This window comes from Thalassophryne amazonica, chromosome 10 (genome assembly GCF_902500255.1).
Source record: "Thalassophryne amazonica chromosome 10, fThaAma1.1, whole genome shotgun sequence".
Taxonomy (NCBI): domain Eukaryota; kingdom Metazoa; phylum Chordata; class Actinopteri; order Batrachoidiformes; family Batrachoididae; genus Thalassophryne; species Thalassophryne amazonica.
The window spans coordinates 52482214-52492063 of record NC_047112.1 but is presented as its reverse complement, the minus strand read 5'-3'; the positions used below and the strand labels follow the sequence as shown (position 1 = coordinate 52492063).

General features: G+C 40.9%; 1 pseudogene; it reads left to right on the top strand.

Annotated features, from left to right (window-relative positions):
- The first annotated feature begins 6752 nt into the window (after positions 1–6752).
- Positions 6753–8749, top strand: LOC117518104 (annotated as a pseudogene).
- The last annotated feature ends 1101 nt before the right edge of the window (positions 8750–9850 follow it).

Genomic DNA, 9850 nt, shown 5'->3' with positions numbered 1-9850 from the left:
GGCTAGCTTCACGTTCTCTTCTTTGATTCCATCTAGTAATTACCGCGTTTGCCAAACAATGCTTGTTCTTTCTTTGCTCATCATCTACCATAAAGGGAAACAGACAGAAAAACTTGGAGTGTTATTAAGGTTCTCGGTACTTGTGTGATCTGCCAAATACTCACGAAGAGACAGCTGAGGAACAGCACTCCCGGGCTAGGCCCCGGCACAACAAAATATTTAAATCGGCCAACTCACTCAGTAAAGTAAATGTGCTGTGGGGATTTGATGAACAGGAAGTCACGTCCATCACGTCCTCAACCCTGCAGCCCTGCTACCTCTGCAGTTACAATGACGTTCCCCTGCAAAAGAACCTCACAAACGAGCTACTTTTTTGAAGACTTTGAGCTTTGTTCAATATGGGCCGTGTCTGACAGGTGTTTGTAATAGCACCATTAATTTAACTTTGCCGCAGGGAGAAGGTTACCTTTTAAACATCTGCAGTTTCTTGACAGCTACATGCATGGCTGCTGATCACTGCACAGTATGACAACACATATCCAACTCCTCCAGGTCCACAGGCAGATTCATCCAAATGATCATAAAGCACAATGTTTAGCTGACGGTGACAGTCCGTTGAAGACAGGCAGGCAGTGAGGGACCTTTCTGAGAATTTAGATCGTGCATCGAATAATTCCTGTGGGTGCAAAAAAGATTATGGGCTTTATTTTACATTAAGTTGAGCCCATATGCTTGTGTGCAAACTGTTGCTCATGCCAAGTCAGTGGTTTTCAAAAGAAAACAAGAAGTACTTGAACTGCCAGTTGTCCCACAAAGACTTTACAGATTACAGTGTAATCTTGTAATCCATGTATGGTGTCATGTATTTGTCTGGCTAACATACACAGTACTGTGCAAAATGTTTAGCCACAATAAGATAATTCTAGCTTCTAAAAACTAAGCAATAGTACCAGTGAGAATTAAGACAGTAAAGGCTATGACAATGTGACGTTTACAACTTAAATCTGAATGACTGACCTCTGGCTGACCTTGCCAGGACAATTTCAGAATCCAGCTAAGTATGTGCCACATTTGGTCTGTATGTAACCACATTTGGAAAAACCTAAATTTTGAACATTGGCCCAATGACTTCGAGGTCAATGACTTTGAGGTCATTGGGGCAGTGTTCAAAAATGAGCAAATGTGACCTTGCTTGAGCAATTCCAGAGCACACCTCCATATATGTGCCACATTTGATGCAAATTGGGACTTGAAAAACTTAAAAGTTTGACCCTTGACCCAGTGACTTTGAACCCAATGAATAACCTTTGGCAAGTCCACATTGTTATGTGTTCCAAGTTTGTTGGATATGGGAGTGAAAATCATAATTTTGACCTTTTACCCCACTGACCTTGACCTTTTTGAAAATCCTTTACACACAGTTCTGGGGATGACTGTCATCAATATATCAAGTTTAGTGTAAGTTGGTCAAAGGACCAGGGAGGAGAAGGGGCCAAACAGACAGATAAACCAAAATTTTGACCTGATGACCTTGGCCTTTGCCAAAACAAACCCTTTAAGGACAAGTCTGGGGTCAGTGTAGATGTGCACAGAAGGTTTAGTGGAAACTGGTCCAAGCACCTCGCTGGAGTAGTGAAACAAATAAACACACTAAGAAACATTTCTCATATTATAGTATAATACTGAAACATATATGTATTGATAAATAACACACGTGCAAAAATGATAGTATACTTTATGTGTACTTTGAGTGTGGGCGTGTATACACACATCCACACTCAAAACATTTTGAATATAAAGCATCCTAAAGCATGAGTCTAATAGTCATAGAGACGTGCAGATGGGAAGTGGCAACTGCACTGTGAGAGACTGCCAGCTACAACACTTTGGTCCTGTGGGGTGTTTCTCTGGGTGTGATTCAGCATGTTGGTGCATCAGTGTTGAGGACTCCAATGGATAGAAAAGGCCAGGGGGACACCCACGATTTGGCAGATACATGATTAATTTCGAGAGGTGGCTCTAGACCAGTGTTTGCCTGGGTGGTTGCCATCCAGCTCCTGGGACAATTCCATGATGTGTTGGATGCAGCAATGTGCCAAACTTGCAGCATGCTTACAGACGTGACACTTGATGTATGAAGAGTTACTAGCAAGTTAGAAAGCACAAAGTCTAAATGTGAGTTTTGTAAATGTACATGTGTGTATAATAGCTAGAAATCCATGAGTAATGAATAATAGTTATCCACAGATCTGCCATAACATCATGATCAATAGCAGCCAGAGTGAATAACATTGATTATCTCGATGCAATAGCACCTGTTAGTCGGTGAGATATCGGGCGGCAAGTTAACATTTTGACGTCAGAGTTGATGTATTGAAGCAGGAGAAATGGGGACACACAATGATTTGAGTGACTCTGACAAGAGCCAATTTGTGATGGTTCGATGACTATGCCAGAGCATCTCCAAAACTGCAGCTTTTGTGGGATGTTCCAAGTCTGTAGTGGTCAGTTCCGATCAAAAATGGTCCAAGGAAGGCAAACCGGTCAACCAGCGAAAGGTTCATGTGGGATGTGCTGTACAAACTAGTCCTATCCATGGAGGTCCCACCTCACAACTTATGGGATCTAAAGGATTTGCCAAGGTCTTGGTGCCAGATACCACAGTACACCTTCAAGGTCTAGCTGATTCCATGCTTCGTGGCAAAACGGGGACTTACACAACATTAGGCAGCTGATCACAATGCTATGGGCTTATTGCTGTAATGAGATGGGAGAGGACACATGCAGTGAAAGGACCTGTACCCAGCCAGTCTCTGTGCAAGTGCAACCCAACCCTGTGAGCACCAGGTATAGGACAGACCCCAGCCTTAACAACAGAGTGCGCCAAACACCACAGAATAGTTGAGCCAATGCCACCTGAAACTACACTGGGCAAAGAGCTGGCAACGCCCAAGCACGGCCACTCCTCCTGAGACCGAGGCCCCCATCCAACTGAGCAAATGGGAGGGATCTCACAGTTTCTGGCTCTAGCCACACACCCATACCAGCCATCCAGAGGACAACCCACTCCACTGAGATGGGGCACCTGCCAGCCTGCCCAGCATGCCACTCCAACCACCACTCCCACCCAGACACCCACTACCAAACCACATATTGTAGAGCACAGGACAGCAGTAATGGTGATTTCATGAGTAATACAAAAATCAAAGGCATTGCTGTGTACTAATGGACTTCTCACGCCAAACAGAAACGTCAGTAATGAAGACTTGGCACCAAAGTGGCCTCCAATTCCCTTCAACATTAAAATTGCACTTATTTGTTGCAGGTATTTATGACCATTTTCACCCCGAAATATCACAATATCATTATGTGCTTACTGTCCCACGCACGACCTTATAAATATACTTAAATAAGGTTGTTGTAAAGTGTTACCAAACAAAAGAAGCTTAGAGAGAAGGAAACTTCATAATTGCCCAGATGGTGAAAGGACTATGGGATACAGAGGAGCAAATGAAGTCGAAGGAGTGCTGCCATGTGCAACCAAACTGAGCAAACCATATGCTGTTTGCATAGACAACAGATAGGTTTTTCCTGTTTTCATCAGCTCATTGGATTTTATTGAGCCTGTTGGGCTGCACAGAAAAGCAGAGAGCAAATGGGACTCCACTGAGCCATTTAAATGAAAATGAGATGGCCAAAGTCATCTTTTAGAGAGTTCAGGAGCAATCTCGGCCAAAATGTTGCTGCAAGATGGCTGACCACAGCAACTGCACCACTTGGGTAAAGTACACTAGCAGGGGGAATTTCTTATTAACATAAGGTATATTTTTTTTATTTGTTTATATAGTTCAGTTTCACCCGTATGTGGGCTGCCTGGTTGCATCTGCACTAATGTCTGTTTTTAACTTTTTTGGGGGGGATTTGAGCACACAGGGTCTTGCAGCACCCTGCCTCACATTCATCGAAGCTGGGAGCAGCCCAGTGAAACCACAGACTGCTAATGGTGCCAGTGCACTGCACCACTTGAGATGCTTGGCTCAAAGGCAGCTCAGTGGTCATTTTTGAAAGCATGTACAACTGCTTCTTTAGTTTTACACTCCGACTTTGCAGTTCAAACCTGCAACCTTTTGGTCAGAAGCCAAACATTAAAGGGGTCAAGGGGGTCATATTGTGCAAAAAAATCAGATGCACAATATGACTGCATGCAGACATTCTCTAGCTATTGCAAAAGTTTGCACTTGTTAAAGATTCCCATGACATTTTTTTCTAGAAGACCATATCTGTGGGAAAGATGTACCCATTCTCCATGCCATGTACCCCCTTTGAGGTGAGAGAGAACATGGTGAGTTGCAGCTTCTTTCTATTTAATGTAACAGGTATACGAAGGAGTCATTAGGGTATAGAGTTAGAATGCCTGGAAAACCTTTTGGTATTTCTTTGCTGCTGTGATGTTTCAGTTAATACTTATCAAAGAGAGTATGGTGTAGTTTCAATAATAGCATGATGCTGGAATTTATTTTAATTATATTTAAGGTGACTCAAGGCTCTATGTTGGGCCCTTTGTTGTTTTTGTCTTTGCATTGCAGCTCTTGATCAGGTGTCACAATTATGGAATGTGTGGAATTAATGTATTTGAAACTGGGAGACTGTAGGCTTGTCTGAATGTAGTTAATAAAAAGCATGTCACTTAATTTTCCACTTCTAAATTCCAAAAAGACTTAAATGTCAAACACCGGCCATCCCTACACAGATAATTGTGTAATTGATCATCATGAGAAAGTTAAGAATGTTGGAGTGATTTTCGACCCATTTGTGCCTGTTATGTACTACATACTTGGGAGAATACCAATTTTTTTTCCACATATAATATTAATACGGAAGAGTGTCCATAAGTTGCAGTCTGCAGCTGTGTCATGCACCTGTTTTATGGAAAAACGTTCCATGCATAACAAGACAGTCTGCTAAAGGACTCTTTTACAATGTTAGTCATGTTTAAACCTTGTTAGTAATCAAACAGCTGTATGTTCTGCATACATATGCGCTCATTTTAACATGTAAAATTAAATACAACACAAGTTGCTTATGAAATCTTGGTGCTAATTGCAGGGTCCTCGTTGAGGCCGCTGTTGCTTTTGTTTGTAATAAAGTTAAGAAATGAGGAAAAATATAGGACATGCAAGGCCAAAAACATGTAGGTCATTATACTGATATCACTATCAGCATGACATCACTCCGCTTTCACTCCTGCACTTCATGCTTTGTCTATATTTATTTCAGGTACAAACGAGCATGCAAGCAGATGATGGGAGTGCTGTATTTTTGTGAACTGTTTGGGACATTATCTGGCTCAGAGATGTCTTGTGACTTTTTTCTGGTTAATTTTTTTTTACTTTTTACTTGTACATTTAGACTTTTTATCAGAATATTAACACTTTTCCCCAGCCAGCTTTTTTTTTAAATCAGCCTGCCTTCATTTAAACAAGTGAATCCAAACGCAGAGTAAAAAAAAATCACAATGCATTTACATACATCATGATCACTACAGGACCTCTTAAACTAGCAAAAAAAAAAAAAAAAGTGACTTACACTCTGCTGTGCCTTATATACCAAACAAATGACACATTTGTTATTAATTACAGTAATTATGAATTTAGTAATTATTAATTAATTTATATCAAGTTGTAGAGATTTGCTTCCAGTTTGAGTTTAACCCCTTATAAGCCTGTATATCCCATCGATGGGAAATTTCACTTTTTATTTGGGGAGTTTTAAGGAAGATAATTTCATAAATTTTTATTTTTTGTATTTTTTGTTTTTGAAATGACATAAACAATTAAAATTGTGAAATACCAAGTGTTACAATACTTTTGTAGGGCACTGTATACTCTGGAAAATGTGAAATTTACTAAAAACACTGCCTGTGACTAAATGTGTCCAACAGATGTATATGTAGTTACAATTTGAACACCAGACTTTATTGTGGCCTTCAAGCACCTCCTTCCCTGATTTCCACTAACCAATAGAAAACAAAATGTATGATCCAGGGTATTTCTATTGGTTTACTGTACAACCAAGAACACAGCAATGATTTGCGCATGTTTAATTCCTCTCAGTAGGTGGAAAATGTCTGACTAGCACAATGACAACCTTGACATGGTCCATTGTTGCTACGATTTATTTTGTGCCCCTGTCAGGAAAAGCTCCCCATTTTTGTGACATGTTTTTTTATTTTGCTATTTATAACCCTCCCCCTTCTCCTAACTCTAACCATAACCATAGCATAAGTATCTACCCTCCCCTAACCATACCACCCCCCCCCCCCGGTGTCACCCCACATTTCATGCCCCTGTCATGAAAAGTGGACCATTTTATGCCCCCCATCACGAACCAATAGATTAATGTACTTTTGGTAATGTCACCATGAACTGACGGAGAATAAATTGGACTGTGTTGCTATGCTAATAGTTGTTGTAACTATGCTGACACAGTTAATTGCTCAACCGTGAGTGGAGCACTCTGACACTTGATTGCTAACAATGTTTAAATATGACTTGGGATGAAAAAACATAAACGTGTCAAACTAAAGGCCCATGGGCCAGATGTGGCCCGCCACATCATTTGTCTGGCCCGCAAGTGCTTAATTGGTCGTAAAAAACAGGTTGTCTTAAAATAGGTCTATGTTGCTTTAAATTGTGTTTTGACCATAAACTACATTTCCCACAATACACAGTGATTATGTTACCCACGAAGTGATGGCCAGAACCCCTCTGGTGACAGCATCCCGCCACTACATCGCAGTGTCCACAAGTGAGATTCATCAGACTGAGAAATATCCACAAATAATCCCCAATGTCCAGGAAGCAAAAGATTGATGCAGATGGAAGGCAGTTTCATGAAAGATGGGAAGGCGAATATATTTGTGCTTCAGGGAGAAAAATCGATATGTCTTGTGTGTTATGAGGCGGTGACGGTCATCAAAGAGTACAATCTACTTCGACAAGTTAGCCTTCAAGAAAAACAACAAATTGCGAAAGAATTAAAAGGCAAACTGTGATCGCAACAGAATGTGTTCACAAAAGCCACCACCAAAAAATGATGCGGCAGTGAAAGCTAGCTTTATTGTGGCTGAAGAAATCGCTCGCGCTTCAAAGTGTTTTTCGGAGGGTGCCTTTTTGAAGCAGTGCATGCTGAAGGTGTGTGAGCAGGTGTGCCCCGGCCAGACCAAGACTTTTAAAAATGTCAGTTTGTCTAGAAACACCATCGCGGACCGAGTCAAGGAGCTAGTAGGAAAACTGTCAACACAGCTGACCAAAGAGTCACGTAGTTACACAGCTTTTTCATTAGCTGCTGATGAAAGCACAGACAACAAGGACACGGCACAGCTATCTATTTTTATTAGAGGCATAAAGTCGGACCTCTCGGTCACCGAGGAGCTCTTGGATGTAGCTTCATGCATGGGACCACAACGGGACGGGATATTTATGAAGCGGTGGAGAAGTCCGTAAGTAAAATTGGATTGCACTGGGAAAAATTGGTGGGATTAACAACAGACAGTGCACCTGCAATGAGTGGAGAAAAACGGGCCTGGTTGGATTAATGAAGGAGAAAATGCAAAAACGTAAGTGTCACATGCCTCTGATAACGTATCATTGCATTATCCACCAAGAAGCTTTGTGTGGAAAGGTGCTGGGGATGGAGAATATAATGACAACAGTCATGAAAACAGTGAACTTCATTCGGGCACGTGGCGTGAATCATCGCCAGTTCTAGCTGTTCTTGCAGGAGATGGGCTCAGAGCACGAAGACGTGCCGTACCATACAGAAGTGCGGTGGCTGAGTAGGAGCAAAATCCTCAAACGATTTTTTGAGCTTAGGGAAGATATTGCTGTTTTCATGCAGAGCAAAGGAAAACCCATGTCTCAACCAGCTGATCCAAACTGGCTGTGTGATTTTGCTGTGTTATGTGACATAACTGACCATCTTGCCCAACTAAATAAGAGGCTGCAGGGACGCAAACAAATGATCACGCAGATGTCTGACATGATCACGTTTCCAGCGGAAACTTGACCTATGGAAGTGCCAAGTGGAACAGGGCAATCTTGCCCACTTTTCTGTTTGTCAGAACATTTCGGCCTCAGTTCCCGGTGTTTTTTCATGTACCAGGTTGGCTACCAAACTGAGAGTTTGATCAGCGCTTCTCTGACTTCAAAGCACAGCACTCGAGCTTTGCCATCTTTTCCAGTCCTTTCACGACCGATGTCAGCAGTGTGCCCCATCACCTTCAGATGGACTTAATCGAGCTTCAAAGCAACAGTGGCCTGAGAGCAAAGTTCCAGGATGCTGAAATCGAGGACTTGTACCATCTTCTGCCCCCTGGTGTGATGCCACAGCTTCGACTTCATGCTGCCCGTGTTCTGTCTATATTTGGGAGCACCTATTTGTGCGAACAGATGTTTTCAATAATGAATCTGAACAAAACCAAGCACAGATCACGCCTCACTGATGACAATCTCCACACTGTTTTACAGATTTCCACAGCACAAGAGCTAAAACCAGACACTGACACAATGACCAAAGGAAAACGGTGTCAGACACCTGGCCAGAAAACAGACAGGTAAGCATTTTTTAAAACCTAATTAAAATATATGGTAATAAAATGTATTTCAACCAAGAATAAAATAGTTAAACTGAGTGCAATTTAATGATTGTGCTCGCATTTTGTTTTGTGTTTGTTGTTTTCAGAACATGATGAATGGATGAGGATGATGGAGAGGGGATCCACTTGGTGTGTTCAAGGACAGGCAGTATATACTCATCATTTTCAACTCATAGTTGTGAATTGAGACAACCTTTATTTTATTTTCAGTTTATTACATATACTACCTTATGCGTAGCAATGTATTTGTTGTTTGTGTTGTGTTTATGCAGACAAATGTTTACTCCTGCAAGGCTGTGTTCAGTCATTTATTTTTGTAAAATGTTACATCTGTCACACATGTTCTTAGCATCTGGTTGGTTGTATTATTAATTTCTATATTATTCTGACCTTCTCAACTGTGTCAAAAATGTTTTATTATTGTTATTTAAATGTTTCTTTATTTACTTGAATAGTTTGATCATTGATCAGTGGAGTAATGTGGGTTTCTTAACCTGACAAATATGGGATTTTAAGGATTATTGTTAACAGAGCAACAAGCAAACACATTTTTGCATTTATGCAAATGTATATGTAATATTTGTAACTTCAATAAGTAAATGGTAAATGGACTCCATTTATATAGCGCTTTTCCATCTGCATCAGATGCTCAAAGTGCTTTACAATTATGCCTCACATTCACCCCAATGTCAGGGTGCTGCCATACAAGGTGCTCACTACACACCAGGAGCAAAAGGGGATTAAAGGCCTTGAGTAATAAATACAGAAAGTTATTTAACAATATGTTACGGAGTAGTTACATGTATTATACATAATATTTGGTTACATTTATACAGTTTTACAGTTACACCTGGCCCTTTGAGGACAACCATTATGCTGATGTGGCCCTCGGTGAATATGAGTTTGACACCCCTGGTTTATATGCTGAACTGTATATACAACCCCTGGCAAAAATTATGGAATCACTGGCCTCGGAGGATATTCATTCAGTTGTTTAATTTTGTAGGAAAAAAGCAGATCACAGACATGACACAAAACTAAAGTCATTTCAAATGGCAACTTTCTGGCTTTAAGAAACACTATAAGAAATCAGGAAAAAAAAATTGTGGCAGTCAGTAACGGTTACTTTTTTAGACCAAGCAGAGGGAAAAAATATGGAATCACTCAATTCTGAGGAAAAAATTATGGAATCAT